Source organism: Carcharodon carcharias, chromosome 8, assembly GCF_017639515.1.
Source record: "Carcharodon carcharias isolate sCarCar2 chromosome 8, sCarCar2.pri, whole genome shotgun sequence".
In the NCBI taxonomy this organism is placed as follows: domain Eukaryota; kingdom Metazoa; phylum Chordata; class Chondrichthyes; order Lamniformes; family Lamnidae; genus Carcharodon; species Carcharodon carcharias.
Window position 1 is genome coordinate 170,731,708 of NC_054474.1, and position 22,387 is coordinate 170,754,094.

A 22,387-nucleotide genomic window follows, 5' to 3' on the forward strand; every position below is an offset into this window, starting at 1 on the left:
GATAACATTCAGGCTCGGGCTGACAAGTAACATTCGTGCCACACAAGTGCCAGGCAATGACCATCTCCAACAACAGAAAATCTAATCATGTTTCAATCAAGTCGCCTCTATTTCTAAACTTCAGTGGATACAAGTCTGGCCTGTCCAGCCTTTCCTCATAAGATGACACAGCCATTAATCCAGGTATTAATCTAGTAAACCTTCTCTGAACTGCTTCTAATGCATTTACATATTTCCTTAAATAAGGAGAACAATACAATACACAGTAGTCCAGATGCGGTCTCACCAATGCCTTGTATATCTGAAGAATGACATCCCTACTCTTGTATTCAATTCCTCTCGCAATAAACAATAACATTCTATTAGCTTTGCTAATTACTTGCTGCACCTGCATACTAACCTTTTGTGATTCATGTGCTAAAACAGCCTGCTTGATCCCATCCACCATCTTAAACGTTCACTCCCTCTACCACTGGCATACAGCGGCAGCAGTGTGTACCTTATACAACATGCAGCAACTCACCAAGGCTCCTTCGACAGCACATTCCAAACCCACAACCTCTACCACTTAGAAGGACAAGGGCAGCAGATGCAAGGGAACATCAGCGCCTGCAAGGTCCCCTTCCAGGCCACACACCATCCTTACGTGGAGCTACATCACTGTTCATTCACTGTCGCGAGATCAGAATCCTGGAACTCCCTTCCTGGGAGGATTGTGGGTGTATCTGCATCAGATGGACTTCAGCAATTCAAAGCTCCCCACCACATTCTCAAGGGCAATCAAGAGTCAGGCAACAAATACTGGCCTTGCCAGCGACGCTCACATCTCATGAAAGGATCAAAATAACTTATGTCAAAACCTACACACACATTCCTGCATAAATCCTCTTCCATTTATCGAATTACAGGAACACACATGAAAATCTTTTACTTAGCTACTCAAGGCACTATTTTTTAAAAAAACATTTATGTTTTTAATATTCATTCAGACATGCAGATGTTCCCTGCAGTTTATACTGGCTTCACGGCCAACAATGTCCCTCCTTCCTGCCCTGCGACATCGGCAAGGGTCAAGGTGCAGCAACGGAACAGACAAAATCCTTACTCTGTTGGTGGTGTTGCACATCTTTAGGAATTCAGAGGAAATTGTGCCACATGAATACCAGCAGAGAGCAGACGGACTGAATGACCTTCTTCTGTGCTTATAAATTTAATCGTGTTCAAATTGGGCCATTGTGCCTTTAAGATCTTCAGACCACTTAGCATTTTCAATATACAATAGATGCGGGGATGTCTTTTCAGCTTCACTGCCTGGGTAGGAATCTGGCTGTGCAATGCACCCACCCATTGCAGAACCCACCCAATCAATGGAATAAAAACTGGCCTCGCTCTACAATGGGTGGGTGGGTGATCGGATCAGCCAGATGGGTGCCCAGATGGTGAAGACTAAAATTCATCTCCAGAGTTTGTAAAGTGAATCAGTTTGCATATAACATTCAACTTTTATAATGTTAAAAAATGATGTCAGATCAAGGCATGGAAAATAATTGTTGACAGTAGATACCAATGATTCGACATTTTTTCTTGTTGCCTTATGCTCAACCCAAACAAAACATTAAACAAAAACCGAAACAGAAATACCTGGAAAAACTCAGCAGGTCTGGCAGCATCGGCGGAGAAGAAAAGAGTTGATGTTTCGAGTCCTCATGACCCTTCAACCAAACAAAACATTAGCGGATACAATTTCTGTAGCCGGTTATTTTTACTTGTTTGTGCCAGCATTAATTAGGGCATCAGATTCTCAGCAATTATTGTTCATGACACTTAGGTAAGTGAATACTTGCAACATCTAAGACATCTACTTCTGTGTAGATCGATCTTTATGCATGGCCTTCAGTAAAGCACTTACAAAGTTATGTAATCCCTCGTTTCTAAGGTAAACAAGTCTACCTTACAATAATATTTGTTCTTTATCTTTCCACCCTTTCTTGAGTCAGACAGATTCTTCTGCACTTTTTTTTCCCATTAGGTCCATGAGTATTGAGGAGGATTGACATTTTCTTGGATATGTTTCCTGCTTTGGGTGGCAGGTGGAGGGCACTGGGGGTGGGTGGCGGGGATAATAAGGAGGGATGGTATCCTTCTGCACTCAGGAGGTTACACAATTCCCCTTCATCCTCCTTCACTTGGCAAGGAAGCGTGAAAATTCTGGACATTTTAAACTTACCACTCAACTATCTGCAAAAACAGCTTGCAAATTCCACAGCTAGACTAGTGAGTTTTTAGACACACATGCAGATTTAGTGGCTTCTTATCTTCTTTTGAAATGTTAGATGATGAGTATCGAAAGATTTTTCCCATTAATTAAACTGCTTGCTTCGAAACTGCAGACTCCTTCCGTTTTGCTAGTGGGTCTGAATTGATGGTGAAACACAGGTATTTAAACCCTGTTTCAGTAAGAGAGGGAGCAATAGGCCCGGATCTCATCTCCCATGGGACAGCAATTAGCGTTGGGTTGTTGCTCTGCTTGCAAACTCCCCTGACTCAATGTTGCTCTGCATTTCTTCTGGGACCTTCCGAGCCTGGCTTTTCCAGAAATGCGGAGTGCAGCGTCCCTTGGAAAACTCCGCTGGAGCGGAGTAGAGTGGGGTTGGGGGCAGGGGTGGGGGGGTTGGGGGGAAGAAGACATGCCCCCTTTTCATGGCACCAGCTGCCATACGGTAAGTTTAAGTGTCCAGTTTGAATATTAGTAAGTGGGTGAGTGGCTGACTGGATGAACGAGTAGGGTGGTAGAGTGGGTAGGTGGGTGAAGTCTTAACAGTGCTCTTAGAAAATCATAGTCTGATCAGACCAAGTCAACATGGCTTTACAAAACGGAAATCATGCTTGATAAATTTATTAAAGCTTTTTGAGGATGTAACTGGTTCCATAGATAAAGGGGAACCAACAGATGTATTATACTTGGATCCCCAAAATGCATTCAAGAAGCTGCCACCTTAAAGGTTAATGGACCAGTTAAGGGCTCATGTAGTTGGGGGTAATATATTACCATGGATAGAGGATTGGTTAACGGATGGAAAGCAGAGAGTAGGGGTAAACAGGGCATTATCAAGTTAGCAGGGTGGATTGCCACAAGGGTCACTGCTAGGGCCTCAGGTATTTACAATCTATATTCCTAACTACATGAAGAGACAGAGAGTCATGTACCTAACTTCACTGGTGATACAAAGTTAGGTGGGAATGTAAACTGTGAGGAGGATACAAAGTAGCTGCAAAGAGATAAAGACAGGTTAAGTAAGGGGGCAACAAGACGATAGATGGAGTATAATGTGGGGAAGTGTGAGCTCATTCCCTTTGGTAGTAAGAATAGAAAAGCAGAACTTTTTTTAAAAGGCTTCTAAATGTTGATGTTCAGAGGGACTTGGGTGTACTTGTACAAGGAACATGGAAAATTAGCATTCAGGTAAACTAAGCAATTAGGAAGGTAAATGGAATGCTGGCCTTTTTGTGAGGGGATTGGAGTACAGGAATAAAGAAGTCTTGCTACAATTGTACAGGGCTTTGGTGAGACCACACCTGCAATACTGTGTGCAGTTTTGGTCTCCACATTTAGGGGAGGATATTAGAGGCAGTGCAGTGAGGGTTCACTAGATTAGTCTCTGGGATAAGAGGGATCGCCTTTGATGAGAGGCTGAGTGAATTAGGCCCATATTCTCTGGAATTCAGAAGAATGATTTCACTGAAAAATACAAGATTCTGAAGGGGCTTTATAGGGTATTCGCTGAGCCTTTGGGTTGGAAAATCTAGAACATGGTGGGGGGTTGGGGGGAGGTGGGGGGGGGGGGGGTGGGGGTGCAGGGGGGATAGTCTCAGGAAAAGGGGCCAAACATTTAGGACCAAGATGAAGAGAAATTTCTTCACTCAAAGGGTTGCGAATCTTTGGAATCTCTACCCCAGAGGATTTTGATGCTCCATTGTTGAATATATTTAAGGCTGAGACAGACAGGTTTTGGTTTCTCAGGGAATCGAGAAATATGGGGTGCGGGTGAGAAAGTGGAGCTGAGTCATGATCGTATTGAACGGTGGAGCAGACTCGAGAGGCAATATGAGCTACTCAGGCTTTTATTTATTGTCTCTTTTTCAGCTGGCTGACTAATTTCACTCTGTGCACCATGATTAACACTGCTGCCTCCACCTGAAGTACTATCTCCAGAATCTTATTATGCTCTGCTGACTTCAGTGAATCAACCTCCTTGGAATTTATCCTCCAGTGACTAACAGCCTCTTACGGACACAGCTCCAAGAAGTACCATTCTTACCTCCATGACCAAGAACAGACTAGAAAGGCCAAAGGGAGCATAAACGGACCATTAAAGGAGAAATGGCAAAGTACAGGGAGCTGAATCCTAAACACCACCAATTACAGTGAAATGCTGGAAAGTCAATTGAAAACCTCACATTGCATGTACTGCACCCCACACAAGCTCTAGACATTCCACCCTTCCATACCAGGTGACTGCTGGAGAGCCTGTGACCAGAGAGGCACTCCCCTGTCTGTAGTGTGGACGTGGTCTCTCACTGGCCATTCAGATAAGCAGTCCAGGAAATCACTAGGAACATGAGCTTTGTGGGTCTCCCCACTGCAAAAAAAGGGGCCCCCTACAATCAGACAGCTAACACAGCTCATCTCAAACTAAGTATCCTTTCCTCCTCTGTTGAGGAGTACATCCCTTCCTTCAACTAACACGTGGCTGAAGCATATGTGGAATATCTGTCAATCAGAATGGATGCTGTTTGACTTCTGTTGGAATCAGGGTCTACCAGGAAGGCTGGGTTCTCCCCTAGAGCCCGACCAACAGAAACTACTCCCTCAGCACAACAACTCATCCGCTACCCACAAAAAGTACCAATTCCAACCAACATAGCCCCTCCCCATTGTCTCCAACTTTAACCAACTACAGAACCCAAGGTTCCACAGCTCCCACGCAGCGTTCTCAATGTCAGCAGCCTGGTGGTTTTCTCACAAGCACTGTAGTTGCAGTCAGGATGAGCAGCAATGTCACACAAACTATGTATGGGACCCATCTCATAAAACACATCCAATTATACATCGAGATAATTTATGAGGTCATGGTAATAATTATTTATATGTACTCCTCATCATATAATGGCTGCATGCGAATGCATGATTTTATTTATTATGGTTTCATAAAATGTGAAAGTACAAAAGATAAAGTAAAAGAAAAATTGACTAACCATCATGGAGAGGAAGTATGTTAATACACAATATTTTTAATAGATTTATAATTTATAAATGCTTTGAGGCAGGGGAGGGACCGAACGCTGAATGGAAAATTAGCCGATATTTCTGAAACAACAGTGCTTTATTTTAACAGTCTCCGTAAATGGCTTTGGAAATATCACGGTGAAATCAGGTAAATGCGAAACATTGGTTCCACTATATATAAAAAAAAACTGCCTCTCAAAAGAAACACAAGTTAAAAAACAGAGCTCACTATTTTGCATCATGGCTCCTTCCCTGTCAGCAGTTCCCAGTTTATAAAGCAATGGGAGCTGGATATTCTCCTGACCATTACAGTGTACACCGTCTATCTGCGTTAGCCAGAACACGTGCCGCAGCACAGAGGTTGAACTTAGGCCACGAAATTCAGATAAATTAGTTTTTAAAATATTACACAAAAGGCAATATTTGAAGCATACCACTTCATGTTCTGCTGACCTGATTTATGCTATCTACTTGTTTTTATCACAGCGAGATAAAATGGCTGCAGTCACCGCTATCCATCTTACAAGATTTCCTGACTAAGTGCTGTTCTTTATTTGGACTATTTTGGCAGGGTAAGTGGAAGTAATATTGCTGGATGGCTGCCATGACCTGTCCTTCGACAAAATACCAAAGACTCCTACAGGAGCAGCTTTGCTGGTTAATTTGCCAAACCAAGCTATGATTTGATGAATTTCCAATGCAATTTTGGATTAACTTAAGTCCAGCTGCAAGTCCGAAACCCTGAGAACACTAAACTGCTCGTGATGTTAACAATGAGGTCTTGTCTAATTAACCAGGGGTCAGTAAACTGTTTTTTTTAAACATGCCCTTTTGTTTATTTTCTTACAAATAGTGTGTGTACAAAGTATCCTCGAAGTTATTTTATTTAAAAATGAATCACTGAAATATCAAGCAGCACTAGTCACAACATAATTACTAATTTGTAATCCAAAGCTACCCAGCAATAGGAAGAAATCTCTAGCTACACATTCTTGGAAGTATAGCAAAGTATAAAATATTTTACGAATGCTCATGAAAATATATTACTTGGTTCTTCCTTGTAAAAGACAGCAGATACAACTTACACTTAGGGACAGATTGAGCAATGAGTCCCATCAAACTATAAAGGAGCAAAATACTGCAGATGCTGCAAATCTAAAATAATGCAAAACAGAAAATGCTGGAAATACTCATAGGCTTGGCAGCGCCCAGTGGAGAGAGAGAAACAGAGTTAACGGGCTGGATGTTTGTTCTGGGCTCGGGGCTCTGACATCGGGAGAATTTCCAGGACCCAACCCCACACTGCACCAAAAATCGATGCGCATGAAGAAGTAAAGGCCACTAAATTGGCCGGGGGTCGAAATTGCTGTCTAGTTAGTGGCAGCAGCTGCAGGGAGGAGGCAGGCCTGATATAAAAGAGCGAGTGGCAGCCAGCAAGGTGTTGCCACCCACAGGTGGGGGAAGAGGGCAGAGCAGCAGACCCCCGGGCACCATGTCAGGTCTGCGCCGCCTACTGGTACTTCTGGGCGCTGCAGTGGCCTGGAGGAGCTTTCTTTTCTCCGAGAGCAACAGGTGATGGCAGGCCCTAGCTGGAGGTGGCTCACACTCGGTGTATCTGCAGCGTTGGTGAGAAAGGTGTGGGTTCAGTGCCGTAAGTGCTTCAATGTCCACCTTGGGTCTGTCAAGGGGGAGTGTGTAACATGACACCCAGAAGAGAAGTCTGCGATCACCAGCGAAGGCCCAAGCTTGACAGTCTGAAGGTGTGTGGTGCTTCTGAACATAAGGAGAATGATGAGCCCTGAGCAAAACTCATAAAGCCAACACTATTGTAGAGGAGGCAACATCGACTGTTGCTCCCATGTGATTGTTCCGCTGCATGTGGTGGGGGAGGGCAGCACTGTCTTTATAACTCTCTCTCTTTCTTGACCTTGCAGGATAAAGAAGTGCACAATACGAAAAAGGGGTCTCAATCAGGCGGTGGAATAACCTGGCTTGCTACATTCACATCTACAGAAGAGGCAGCCGTTGGTTTGATGAGGATGCCATTGCTTCAAGGTGTGGGCAGTAGAGAGATAGGAATCCATCAAAGGAAGGTGAAGTGGTCTCCAAATATCCAGGTGAAGGTGTTGGAACACACTCCTCCCTGGTCTACACCATGCTAAAAACATCAACTGTAATGTTATTCGGCTGTGCAGAAACATCTGCTGATGGAGGCATGTTCCCATTTAATATCTTCTAACACCTTCCCGCAGGGTCGGCAATGGAGGTGGGGCCTACAGCTATGGCAGGGATGTTGACGATGAAACACCAGGGCCTGCTGTGTCTAATCATTCAGGTGCATCCTCCACCAGCGCAGACACACTCACCTCAAGTGGGCCCTCAATCCAGCTTGGAATGGGTAACGCTGGGTGAGTCGCAGTTCACTGCTGAACTGGGGCAGGTGATGGAGGCCGAGGCAGCTGGAGGACGTCTGTCTCGGAGGATGGAGGACAGGCAGAGATGCAGAGGCTCAGGAGTCACGCACACAAGGCGGGTACTCTGGGGACCAGCAGCATGAGATGTACGCCCCCCCATGTTGGGGTTCCCTGAGGGAGTACCAAGTCATGCACAAGAATGGTGACAACCGGTCATCAAATCTGCTTCTGCTGTGTTTCATGTATGAGCTCTTCCATTGAGAGAGTATCCAACCTCGCGGAGAACCATAAGTGGCATTGCTCAGATGGGTACAGGAGAAGTGCACTGACATGCACAGGATATATGCCAGTGCTGCTGTTGGCACAAAGATGCATGGGAATGGGTGTCCTGTTGCACACTAGCTGGGTAGCTGACTCTAACGCTCACACGTAAGGAATAAGGCGGTCGTAGATGATAGTGAGGGGGCCACCCCTCATGGGGCACCTGTCACCATCCTCGGTCTCCTTGGCTCCTCTGACTGAGGAGCCATCTGTTCAGGAGGGGCCATGTCGGAGGTTGCCCCTGCTCCTCTGTGGCCGGTGTAGCAGCCTGTGGATGTGCCCCTAACAGGCGGCTGCCAGTTTTAGGACCCTTCTGTAGAGTTGGGCTGCTCGGAGAAGAGCAGGTGCTAGCCTCAAGTCATCCAACCCTGTTCAGCCAAGCCAGCAGCCGCCAGGAATAAAATAAGTAGATTTTTAAAAATTTAGATCGAGCCAGGAAGAGCAGGAGTGGTCCTCCTGGCTCCATGATATTCCTAATGATAGTAATTAACCTCCCTTCCACAGCATTTACTTGAGGGCCTCAGCCAAAGAGGCAAGTTACCCGAAATTCATTTCTAGCGATGGATGAGCAGCTTGTGGAGGCACCAGCAGCTCAGGTACAGTATTGATATGAAACCCAAAGTCCAATTATGGACATTGGATTGTCAAGGTGCAGTAACCTGTTTAACTTTCTTCCCATTACTTTAAATAGAAAGAGAATCAGGCAATCACTTACTGATATGTGACGATCCCCACCCGATCTGCATGCTACAGGCAACTCAAGCACAGGAGCAGGAAAATGAGATCACAGAACAGGCAAGCCATCAGATATGAATCTCCTCTACCCTGTGGAGACCAAACACAGACTGGGTGGCTGCTTTGCAGAACACCTTCGTTCAGTCCTCAAGCATGACCCCCCGACCTCCCGGTCACTTGCCGTTACAACTCACCATCCCGCTCTCACGCTCACATTTCAGTCCTCGGCCTGCTGCAATGTTCCAGGGAAGCCCTCCTGCACAAGCTGGGGGAACAGCGCCTCATCTTCCCATTAGGCATCTTCCAGCCTTCCAGACTCAACACTGAGTTCAGCAACTTCAGACCATGAACTCTCTCCTCCGTTTTGAGTTCCCCCCCAAGTGCCAGTCTGTATCTTGTTTTCATGTTTTTGCTTTCAGATGGAGCTGACCTTTATTTCACTATTAACACCTTCTATGGACCAATTCTTTGTTTCTTTTCTACCAGCATTACCACTCCCTTTACCGTTTGTTCCATGACATCTTTGGTATTTAATGTCTCCCACCCTCTAACCTATCCCTGACCCTCCCTCTTTCTCAATAGCATAAAACCGAACACATTTACACCACTCTTCAATTCCAAAGAAGTCATACTGGACTCGAAATATTAACTCTTGTTCCTCTCTCCACAACTGCTGCCAGACCTGCTGAGTTTTTCCAGGTAATTCTGTTTTTGTTTTTGTATTCCTTTTCTCCTAGTGACTTCTATAAGGTGGAGTAGCATCGGGCTCACTCTTTAGGTGAAGTCCTCAGAGAATCTCCAGAATAAATGTTGATGGAGTGTTGGTGAAGTCTTGACAAAATGTCACAGAAAATCTCCCAATGTGTTTCAAAAGTCCTCTTCGAATGAGTGCAATACCTGTTTTATCATTCACAGAATGTGGGCACCACCAGCTCAGAAAGCATTTATCGTCCATCCCTAATTGCCCTTGTCCTTGTTCAGAGGGCACTTAAGAGACAACCCCACATTGCTATGGGCCTGGAATCACATGATTCCCTTCCCTAAAGGGGAATCAGTGAGCCAGGCAGGTTTTTACAACAATGGTTTTGTGTCATCATCAGACTTATAGTTCCAGATGTTTACTAAATCCAAATTTCACCATCTGCCACAGGCCTATGACAACAGTAATTATGGCATTTCTACCCACTAACTCCAGTATCTTAGGCTGGATTTGAATCTGGGTCTACCAAAGCATTACTCTGGGTCTCCAGCAAACTAGCTCAAGTGACAATACTACAATGCCACTGCTTCCCCCAAGTAACACTTAATCTCCTCTGCAAAGACTTGTTAGTCCCAATCAGCTGGTCACTGTTAGGATAGGGAGTTATGCTAAGCACTAATCATCAAAATGTTAAGCAGCCTCCTTATTATGCACCAGCAGGTAATTTAAGTGGCAATAAGGTACTTAACAATCATCCAGAAGCCGTTCCTAGCACAATCAAATGTTTTATCAAGAAGACATCCTGTGCTAGACACAAGCTAACCCGGCTTTTCAATTGAAGGCTTCATCTTGGTCACCTCAGAGGTTCTTTAGTGCCAAATGTATCCATGTAAATCAAGCACCAAATGTTTATTGTAAGGACATATTTTAAAGTTATGAGCATGTTAGTATTTTTCTTTAATAAGCCTTGAATAAAGAAAGGTAAGTTTGGGTTTGGCACATCGTAATGCTAGCAGAGCTTCAATACCCTTTTACAATATAATTTAGCAATTGTAATAAAGAATCTATGTATTTTATGAATGGGAATTATCAGCTGAGCTAGAGAACCAACTTTAAACCTCATCAGGATGTAAATTTTACACAGATGTCGATGAGAGGTCAACAGTCTACACTCTGCCACAGAATAGCTGTTGCATAAAGACTGAAAAGAAACCATTGTATTATGTAAGTCATCAGTCAACTTTCCAACTTTGTTAATATCCTAACTTCTGAAGCTGTGACTACGATTGTCCTTGAACACTCAACAGCAGTTACTTTGCAGACCGATATTAACACCTCAGACTGAAAATGTCTGGACTACCTCCTTTAACGTGTCTAAAGTTATTCTATGCAACCATTCACCACCATCCCTCATTGTTTCAGAATAATTTGTTTTGATATTTAAAGTGTGTACACACTGAACAAACATTTCTGTCCTCAGCTACCAGTTAATGCCAAGGTGTAATTTTTTCAGTTTTACAATGGGCTATTGCTCAGAATGGTCATCACAAAATAATTATAGATGGAGGCCATTCAGCCCATCCCGATGCATCTTTCCAGAAAAAAACATGACAATTTCCCCCCCTCACCCCCCCGCCATTTTAGCATCTAATCATCTCTTACAGAATTCCAATAGCTTGCTCCTCCACTCCTCTATCCAGGAGTCTGTTCCACATGTTGATCGCTCTTTAAATGAAGTAGAATTTCCTGACGTTAGTCCTAAATTTGCCATTTATGAGCTTGAATCTATAGTTCCCAATGTCCCCTCACAATTCACATTAACGTGATATTCTAGATCCACCACTTCCATACCCTAGACCACACTGCCTCTCAGATGCTTCCTTTCCAAGGTGAAGAGCCTTATCTTTCCTTATAACCACAGGCCCCTGACAGCAGGAATCATGGCATTTCTAAGCACTACCGCCAGTGCCGTCATGTATTCTTTGTGCCTCAGGCTGGAATTTTATGCCCACTCCCCCTGCCTCAGGAGTGGTCTGGTAGGTGGGGGCACCATGCCTGCTGTCCACTCACCTCCGCTAGTATTTTACCAGTGTTGAAGTGGGTGTTGGGCACCCCGCCCACCCTTTGGCCAATTGAGGCCCTTAAATGGCCTATTAATGGCCTCCTCCTGCCACCACTAGTATTTATCAGTGGCAGGGGGTATCCGGACCACATGGTGAGGCCACCAGCTAATCCTGGCAGTCTGGGTGCAGGCTTGGGGGTGGTGAGGGCTTCCTCCTGTTCGGGCACCCCATGCCCATTGGAGGCTCCCCACCCCAGTGAAAAGGGCCGCTGTGTTTGAACACCGCCACCCCTCCCAACCCCTGGCATGGCCTCCCACTCTAACCCCGCCATCACTCACGTTGCCAAGGGCTGCCTGATTGGTCCTGGTGATTGGTGATTGGTCCTGATGATTGGTCCTGGTGATTGGTCCTGATTGGTCTTGGTGATTGGTCCTGATTGGTCCTGGTGAGGCCGCCCGACCTACCTCCCACTCCAGCCACCCAGCCACGATCCATGTGGGGGTCTAGATACACTCCCAGCAGTGGTCGCTGTTCCTGGTGGCACTGCCGGGACTCGACAACCATTTGATTGGCCAGCAGCTCTTTGGCGGCGTGACATCCACCCACATGGGGGCAGAAGGCAGGACCCCAGGCAGTTAAACTGCCTGATGAGTGTGAGATCGACTGGTAGCCTCCAGGGCTGGCAGAGGTGGGTGTGCCCCACGACTTGGCAGCTGTTGGATGGGGCCATTGCTTCCGGGTAAAACACAGCCTTCAACCATTACCAGGTGCAGTATGGAAAGGGCTAGAGCACTGCACTGTTATCCCGACAATAACTTTAATCTACTGTTTTCCCTCTGCAATTCCTTATTCTATTGGTTTGGCTGATTGTTGCTCTGTAATTTGTAAAGCTTTGCATTTGACTAATAACCTATCACAGCAACTTCGCCAAGTGCCTTTTTGATGTGCAGGTACACTCTGCTGTAAGAATTCCCATGATACATTTGGGATATTACTTTCTCAAAGAAATTGAGATAACACAAACTGCAATAGTTTTACACTTGATATTAAGATATGTCAGAAATGATAACTTGAATCAAGGTTACTGTGGAAGTAACATTATATAGATTAATCCTGATTACTGTTCATTTCTGACTGCTTTCTCTAATGCATAGAATTACATACATCACACAGCACAAGACAGGCCACTCAGCCCCAACACATCTGTTATAATGGACAAACTCGGCAGGTCTGACAACATCTGTGGAGAGAGAAACAGAGTTAACGTTTTGAGTTTGCATGACCCTTGTTCAGAGCTAAAGAGAAGTAGAAGCGAGTTGAAATTTGTACTGTTTAAGGGGGTTGGAGCAGGTGAAGCCGGATAGAAGGTCAGTGATGTGTGGGGGTTAAGGAGAGATTGACTAAGATGTCATGGACACAAGACAAAGCGAGTGTTAATGGTAGTGGTGAGGGCTAAAGGAGGTGCTGATAGTGGCATAAAGGTAAGAAAGCAGAATGTGATAATAGCAGAACAAGGGTCAGTGCTGTGTGAAAGAACACAGAACAGGCCCTTAGGGGCAGTGAGGAAGCAGTGGTTGGGGAAAAAGGATAGAAAAAGGGATAAGGGGATAATACAATGAATAAAAATAAAAATAAATAAAAAGGGAAATAAATAAATCAAGTTAGAAAAAGGGATTAAGGAACGCAAAGTGTTAAGGAAAACAAGCTCCAACAACTTAGTGATACCAAGACCAATCCAGGACCCTCCACCCCTTTCTGTCCCAATGATCCCAGCCCTTGCTGTGTACTCACCATACCCTCTGACCTTCCCCTCTCTGATGCTGAACATTCTGTACTCAGCAAAGGACTCAATTTCATCCCCTTACTCCTTCATCTCAATGAATTTCGGACTTGGCACGATGTTGAACTCTTCTTCCGCCGCCTTCATCCCTGTCTCACTTCTTTGGGCAGGAGTCCTCTCCCCATTCAACAGATCCTTTCACCCACCTCCAGTATTCTCCCTCCACCTGGACCCCTTCCTGTGGCCTCTTACCTGCTCTTGATCTTTTCATTGAGTACTGTCAATATGACATTAGCCGTCTCAATTGTTCTGCCCCGCTCACCCACTCTAACCTGTTTCCTTCTGAATTCGCTGCACTCCATTCTCTCAGATCCAACCCTGACTTTGTTGTCTAACCTGCCAACAAGGGTGGTGCTGTCTGGTGTACTGACCTCTACCTCGCGGAGGCTGAGCGCCAACTCTCAGACACTTCCTCCTACCTCCCCCTGGACCATGACCCCATCACCGAACATCAAGCCATTTTTTTCAGGACTGTCACTGACCTCATCTCCTCTGGAGATCTTCCCTTCACAGCTTCCAATCTCATAGTGTCCCAATATAGACATCCTGCTTCTACCTCCTTCCCAAAATCCACAAACAGGACTGTCCTGGCAGACTGAACATGTCAGCTTGTTTCTGCCCCATGGAACTCATTTCTTCCTACCCTCACTCCATTCTTTCTCCCCATGTCCAGTCCCTTCCCACCCACATCTGCGATTCCTCTGATGCCCTACATCATTTCAACAATTTCCAGTTCCCTGGTCCCAACCGCCTCCTCTTCACCATGGACGTCCAATCCCTCTACACCTCCATCCCCCACCGGGATGGTCTGATGGCTCTCCGCTTCTTCCTCGAACAGAGGCCTGAACAATCCCCATCCACCAATACTCTCCTCCGTCTGGCTGAACTTGTTCTCTCACTGAACAATTTCTCCTTTAACTTGTCTCGCTTCCTCCAAATAAAAGGTGTGGCTATGGGTACCCGCATGGACCCCAGTTATGCCTGTCTCTTTATGGGGTATGTGGAACATTCCTTGTTCCAGTCCTACTCACGCCCTCTCCCACAACTCTTTTCTTGGTACATCGATGACTGTTTTGGTGCCGCTTTATGCTCTCATCTGGGCCTGGAAAAATTTCCACCTCTCTCTCACCCTCACATGGATCATCTCTGCTACTTCCCTTCCCCTCCTTGACCTCTCTGTCTTCAGTTCTGGTGACAGCCTGCCACCAATATTCATTACAAGCCCACCAACTCTCACAGCTACCTCGACTACAGCTCCTTACACCTCTAAGGACTCCATCCCATCCTCTCAGTATCTCCACCTCTGTTGCATCTGTTCCGGTGATGCCACCTTCCAGAACGGTGCTTCTGACATGTCTTCCTTCTTCCTCAACCGAGGTTTCCCACCCACTGTGGTTGACAGGGCCCTCAACCGTGTCTGACCCATCTCCTGTGCCTCTGCCCTCACCACTTTCCGTCCCTCCCAGAACCATGATAGGGTCCCCCTTGTCCTCTGCATTCAAAAGATCATCTTCCGCCATTTCCGCCAACTCCAGCATAATGCCACCACCAAACATATCTTCCCTTCACTCCCCCTAGCGGCATTCCGTAGGGACCGTTCCCTCTGGGACACCCTGGTCCACTCCTCCATCACCCCCCAACACCTCATCCCCTTCCCATGGCACCTTCCCATGCAATCGCAGAAGGTGCAACACCTGTCTATTTATCTCCTCACCCCCAAGGGCCCAAGCACTCTTCAGGTGAAGCATAGCTTCACTTGCGCCTCCTTCAATTTAGTTTACTGCATTCGTTGCTTCCAATGCGGCTTCCTCTATATCGGAGAGACCAAACGCAGACTGGGTGACCGCTTTGCAGAACACCTTCGGTCTGTTCGCAAGCATGACATCAACACTCCACCCTGCTCTCAGGCCCACACGTCCGTCCTTGGCCTGCTGCATTGTTCCAGTGAAGCCTAACGCAAACTGGAGGAACAGCACCTCATCTTCCAACTAGGCACTTTACAGCCTTCCGGACTTAACATTGAGTTCAACAACTTCAGACCATGAACTTTTTCTTCCATCCTCACCCCTTTTTAATCCATTTCTCTAAATTTATTTGTTGTTTTATTTCCCTTTTTTATTTACTTATTTTCATTTTTATTCATTTATTCATTGTTTTATCCCCTTTTAAAATTGCTTTTTCTATCATACCACACCCCCCTCCCCCCCACTTCTCCCCTGCCCTTCCCCTAGGGACCATCTGTTACTTGTTCTATGTTGTTCTTTCACACAGCGCTGACCCTTGTTCTGCTATTCACACATTCTGCTTTCTTACCTTTATGCCACTATCAGCACCTCCTTTAGCCCTTACCACTACCTCTAACACTCCCTTTGTTTTGTGTCCATGACATCTTTGTCAATCTCTCCTTTTTCCCCCACCTATCGCTGGCCTTCTATCCAGCTTCACCTGCTCCAACCCCCACTTAAACAATATAAATTTCATCACATTTCTTTAGCTCTGAACAAGGGTCATACGGACTCAAAATGTTAACTCTGTCTGACCTGCTGAGCTTTTCCAGAATTTCCTGTTTTATTTCAGAATTCCAGCATCCACAGTATTTTGCTTTTATCTTCCGTCTATTCTGATACTGATGCTCCACATGAGACTCCTCCCAGCCTACTTCATCTAACCCTACCAGCATGGAGTTACTTGATGCCTCTGAGTGCTTGTTATTACAGTCATGACAAGCAGGTCTGAACAAGTGACCATCATTTCACCTTTCAAGTGCTGCACTGATAAAACTCGATCAGGAGATTACTTAATTTAAAATACCCTTAGAAGCAGGCAAAATATTAACTCACTAAAATACAGCTGATATTCCCTAATTGATTGTAACCGTTTCCATTTACCTAAATGATGCCACTGGAAAGCTGCATCTATACATTTTACAGCAGCAAGTGCTGCAACAATCATGCAGTTTACAGGCCATAGGAATCTGCAGACAACGTGACTTCTGTATAAAACTTTACAGAAAATAATCATAACATTTCCAGCCTTAGGAATCCAGCTGAGGATGGCACACTTTTACTATCCTCTTTTTGACACATTTTCTCAGCTGAAGCTCAGTGATTTGCGCTGAAGAACAACAATGGAAGTGATAAAATATTTTTAAACAGCAGATAATGTTTGAGCTGAAAAGAACGAAGAGGACAGTTGGAGAATGGAGGTGAGTTTACTAGTAGCTAACAATTCTTCTCCATTAACATCACCCATACATCACTAGGATCATAAATGAGGTATAATGCATAGGGGATAGCTAAAGACTCAGTCAGTTCCTGTTACCAACATAAAGGACGGGTCCAACAAACAGTTGCTTATGGGTCAGAGTAAGCGACTTGAACATTTGGTCAATTGGTAATGAAACAGGACCCCATCTGTGGTTACCTTAAGCTCCAAGTGTCCATCCTTCAAAACCTGAACTCAATACATCACCTTGCTCTGGACTTCAATTTTCCCCTTTTATACTCTTCTGTAACAAACTGATATTGTATTTGTTTTAAAAATAATCTTGGCTTCAGACCCACTGCCCTAAGTTTCTGTTTATTCCAGAAGAACACAAACAAGTCAAGAAATAGTTTCTAAACATCGGGGACTGTTTTTTTTTTATTTTTGAGCATTTAAATTCTCGAGTGGATTAATAATTTGTTTGCGTACCCCCATGTTTTCCAGTGTCTCATCTGGTAAACCATCTCATCGAGTAATGATTTTTAGACCAGCAAAGTGCACTGTATACATCGGTTCTCCATATTTACAAAATTTCGAGGGTTTATTTCATTCTGAACATTCTCCCAATATTCTTGGACATTAAGCCACCTGGACCTATGGAATTCTCATGCAAACTGTGTAAAGCTGAGAAGAGATTTTATTTTATTTTATTTTACCGTTATAATGAAAAAGCTCTAACTTGCCCGACCCTATTTTTAATCCCTCAATCGACACCATCAAAACAAACAAACTGTCAGTTAGCACCTTGCTGCGCACAAGTTTATTTGCTGTTTACCTACAGGACAACAGGGGCTACACTTCAAAACTAGTCCAATGACTGTGAAGTGCTTTGGAATATCCTGAAGATGCAAAGGATGCTAATAAATGAAAATTTATCATTTATAGTCCAATAATTTCAAAATAAGATATTTGTGGAGAAAATGGGTATGTAACTACATTGACAGTAATGCCTGTAACATCTTTGTAATGTACTATTTTATAAATAAATGCATTTAAACAACGAACTGTAAGGTGAATTTTATTAATTTGTGCGTGACTCATTATTAGTCACAACTATGGCTAAACTATGTCCAAAAACTGTAATTCGTAGTAAATGACAATGCAACGTGTCTGATAGCTTGCTCACATTGCTGTTCACAAAAGCCATAAAAACCTACATGAAACTATGACAAAATCTAAATGTTGTGGTACTTCTAACTAGTCTATAATTAAACTCTCCACTTAAAATAATCAATGACTTACTCATTTGCTGAGTGTCATTAGCCAGTCTAGGAGATGAGAAAAAAATCCTTCACTAGCTTGCCTGCTCCTAAAGACAGCTGGAAGGGAAGACTGTATAGGCAGTCATTAGTTCGCTGACAGGAGATGCTTAATAGACCAACATATCTCCTTTTTCTGAACTAGGACAAAAGACAGCAAGGCTGTTTGGCAAAATAAAGCTTGATTCTCAACTTAAAGAACAGGAAAGCTCCCATGGAATTGTTAGTGCCCAAGTTCAAGAGCTTTATTGTTGCTTTCCCTGAGAACTAAGTACATACTAGTAAAGCCATGTTTGCTTTGATATAGCACAGGCAATTTTAAAAGTCCACACATAGGGACGGTGGGGGGGTGCATAGATTACTGAAAAGGACATACTGAAATTCAGGTGCTCTCCCCAATGACTTTCCCATCTAACAGGCTTTAACAATTACTTTTACTTTACTTGCAACAATCAAACCAGATCTAGGAGACAGATCCAGAAGATTATCCTGCCACTAAATTGCTAGCCCACATCATTTTTTTTTTAGAAACAAGTCTAAATTGTAACATCCGCCCATGAAGTAAGTTTGTGTGAAATGAAACAGCTAAGAAATACAACAGAATTAGTCATTTTCTTGTGCGTTATCACTCCGTGGTAAACTTATTTGTAAATTTTAACTTCTGTGTTATATTACACTTCCTCCTCCCACATATCAGATATCACTGTTATAAAAAGTGAACGGCATCTAAGGAGTAAGCCTGGAGGAGTTACTGAGTCCAGTGCTGTCAAGCTGAAAATATGGTCACTAACTCAGGATACAGCACAGATCTTGTCATTTAAATTGTACATGTTAATTCAGCTCCACAAACTGCTAGGCACAGGCACTCCCTCCAGCAGATTATCGGACAATGATGCCTTGTAGTCAACGTATACTCTTTAAATAAAAAAGGTTTTAAAATCAGCACAAGCAAGAAAGGAAATCAAAATTATGGGCAGAATTTTCTACCTGGGAGCGGGCAGAGGTGGGCGCGGACCTGATCGGCACCCCGCCGCCATTTTAGGTGGGCGGGCTAATGAAGGTGGGCGGTCCCAGCGTGACGCGCACCTGGAAGTGCTCTGCGGTCCCTGTGCGGGTGGCGGGGTGGGGGGGGCGGTGGGGAGTGGGGTTGCCTGAGTTGGGAGTGCAGAAATCTCCCTGAGGCACGGAAGTTTTAAGTTCAAAAAGCTTAATAAAGTGGCGAGGAAATTTTTATGACATGTCCCCTCGTGTGAAACTGTCACATGAGCTGGGGCGCGTGCATTAATTTCAATAGAAATTTTTGTCGAAATTTAAAACCCTTCATGAAACCTCAACCCGCCCCTGGATGAGGTTCCATGATAAATGTGAAGGCCACCTGGACTCTTCACCTGCACTACCCCCCCCCACCGCCAACCTTAAGGTTGGACGGGCAGCTCTGTTAATTATTTTAATTGGGAGTTGAATGGCCTTAATAGGCCTTTGACAGTTCGGCGGGTGCACAGCCAACTCGGGTGTGCACCCACCGAACTGAAAGTCTGAATGACGCGTGGTGATGCATCATTTTACGCTTCCGCTCGCCAACTCTTCCAACTCGAAGATTCAGCCCCATGTGTTTTAATTTTTTTTAAAAAGTGGTGCATTGTCCACCTGAGGTCAGCGAAAACACTTCAAGAGATTGACTTAAGTTTTTTTTAAATCTACCCTCTAGTGGACTGATATAACTTAACTGAAGTAAGCATTCAGCTCGAGTTGAAAAACTATCAGTTTGAGAAGGGAAATGATTTATTACTACAGTAGATTTTTTATGGGTTACGAATTGAAGGATTTATGGAAAAGACAATTCTCCAAATATTTGGTGATTATTAACATTCTGTCAGACTACTTTAGTTACTTTAGCTACTTATCAAAAAAAATTCTAGATAAGGTTAAATTCATGAGTTTTAAGCGTTTTATGTAATTCGTGGTGCACTTACCAACATTTCATTTGTCCCATTAATCTCCGTACTTTATACCAGTGAGAGGTAATTGTTTTCGAATTGTCATTCTTTTGGGAATTAATTAGCTTGTAAAAAGTATTTCAATACAGGAAATGCTAGGAATTTGTCTTGAGGATTAGACATCTACTGAATTGGATAGGCTTTTTTTTAAATTGATTTATATAACCAATTATTTGCGTTAGTATTGCTTTAAAAATAGTTAACTCTTTCTCGTCAGGTAATGAAAGGTTCTAACAGCATCAAAATAATGAATGAATGAAAAATGACACATGCACTAGGAAGAAGGCACGTTATAGCTGTGTTTGTAACTTTGTTCAAGAACAACAAAAAGAATGTGAAACCTGCAATGTTATAATTCCCTACTTTCCAGAACAGAAGGCTCCTCCAGACCCATAATTGCATATAAGATCAGACAGCTATTCCAGTCACCGGAAAACTGGAATCACGCTTCAGGCTGGCAACATAACCAATTTGGAAAACTTATTTTTAACCTTTAACAAAGTTTAGAGATGTGATCATGCTGTTTTATAGTTCCAAGGTACACAGCCTCAAAATGACCAGATTCTGCTGCCGATACAGATCCTCGCTTGGCAGGAACGTAGACTGGAGCATCGGGACTCGGGAGTCAGCATATCTGATCTGTGGTGTTCCTCGTTTTGTTTTTTGGTGACTCAAGGCAACAGCTGCTCGATCAATTGTTGCAAATCGAGGGTGTGGACCTCATTCCCTATTACCCTCCTACCTAGTGGAAGTCATGCCAGCAATTGAAGTCTTGTCATTAAAACAGTGATTGTCATATCGTCTGCAATTCAATGCTGTATCAAACACCATTTTGTATACACTCTTTAAAAGGATAAAAATAAGTGTAAAAATTATACATAGTTTGTATTTAATTTGTAAATCAAGAGACTTTCATTTTTCAGATATCATGTGTAATCTATGTCAGGGCTTTTGGTGGCTTGAACTAAATCAAGTGCTCGGTAAGTGATGGATTTTGGATTTATTTAGTCTCCCGCGTAACAATTTACTGCAGCACAATGTTTGAAACAGACCGTCCAAAATGATACAAACCTAGAAAAATCTGGATTGTGACAAATCGATCAGAAGTCGCACTAATTGGGCGGGATTTTCTGTGCCTGCTGGTGGTGGGCCTGATAGCTGGCGAGAGTGGACAACATGGCGCGGTCGGTTTCACGATGGAGGGTTGCGATTGTCCGCTCAGCCTGGCCGGCGGCTGGCCGCATTTCCCACCACCGCTGGTGGGGAACCTCACCGTAATACACCAGCGTATCATTATCAGGCCCATCCCGCCGGGCTCTGGCACCCCCTGCTGGATCGTCCGTCCACGTTGAAGAGCTCGTCAGGGTTGCCTGTTGCTTTGCCGGCTTGAAGGGCGCCGGGGGGGGTGGGGGGTCAGGGCTAAGTGCTGCCCTGCCTCTGAGGTGACTGGTGGTGGCGGGGGTGGGGGTTGTGTGGTGGTTAAGGGCAACCCGGCCTCTGAGATGACTGGTGGAGGGTGTGGGTGAGCGCGGTGACGGGGCTTCAGGGCTGGGGTCTCCAGATTCCTCTTCAGAGTTTTCTTCAGGGTTTGATTGGAGATCCTGGGCTATGGGCTGTTTGGCAGATGTACCTGCGAAAGCAAGGGGAGAAAATTAGTGCCTGGCAGCGGCCTGTGAAACAGGACACATCACTCACAGCCTGGCTGTCTGATGGATGTTGCACTGCTGGATCCTCACTTGGTAGAGCAGCACTGACATCACCGTCAGCACAGGACCGATCCCGGTCATCGCCAGCCAGCTGGATGGCTCTATTTTCAAAGTCCATGAGGACCTTGACTTTAGGCATTCGGCCACCAGTCTGCAACCTCTTCCTCTTGCTGTGCGCCAGCTTGTCCTGCACGAATAGAGATGGAGAGAGTGTAAGCAGGACGTCTGCCAGGCCAGAGGATAAGTATGCCTGGCATGTGTGGGCGTTGAGTGGTCCCATCGACGGGATTAGGACAATGACGGTGTGTGTGTGACAGAGTGAATGGTGAGGTCCCTTGAATCGGCAGTGAGTGAGGGCCCTGTGGGTGTGTGATGGGTTTGAGTGTGTGCGAGTTGAGTGATGAGATGAGTGACTTACTCCTGACGGAACAGAGGAGATCATTCATCCTCTTGCGGCACTGGGGGGCTGTCCTCTTCCGCAGGGCGTTGGCACTGCCCACCGCTGCCACCTTTCCCAAGCCGGGTTAGTGCTCTTACCGCCCATCCTGCGGCCAAAGCAGGCATAGAGGACATCCCGGCGGGACCCCACAGCATCCAAACGTTGCTTGAGAGAAGCCTCGCTGAACTTGGGGGCCGGAGTCTTCTTCAGTTTCAGGGCCATGTTGTCCGTGCAGCAGTGGTGAGCTGGAAGCGCTGAGATGTGCGCTTGTGGCTGGACTTTAAACATGGCGCCCGGCGCGATGCAGCGGCGGGGTAATGGTGGGTGGGCGAACGAAAGCCCACCTGCCCTAGAAACGGCAT

The 22,387-nt window shown here is 45.0% G+C and overlaps 1 protein-coding gene across 1 annotated transcript in view; it reads right to left on the reverse strand.

Annotated features, from left to right (window-relative positions):
* LOC121281538 overlaps positions 1-22,387 on the reverse strand; it is a 185,314-nt gene that overhangs the window by 63,428 nt on the left and 99,499 nt on the right. The gene's annotated exons all lie outside the window — the stretch shown is intronic.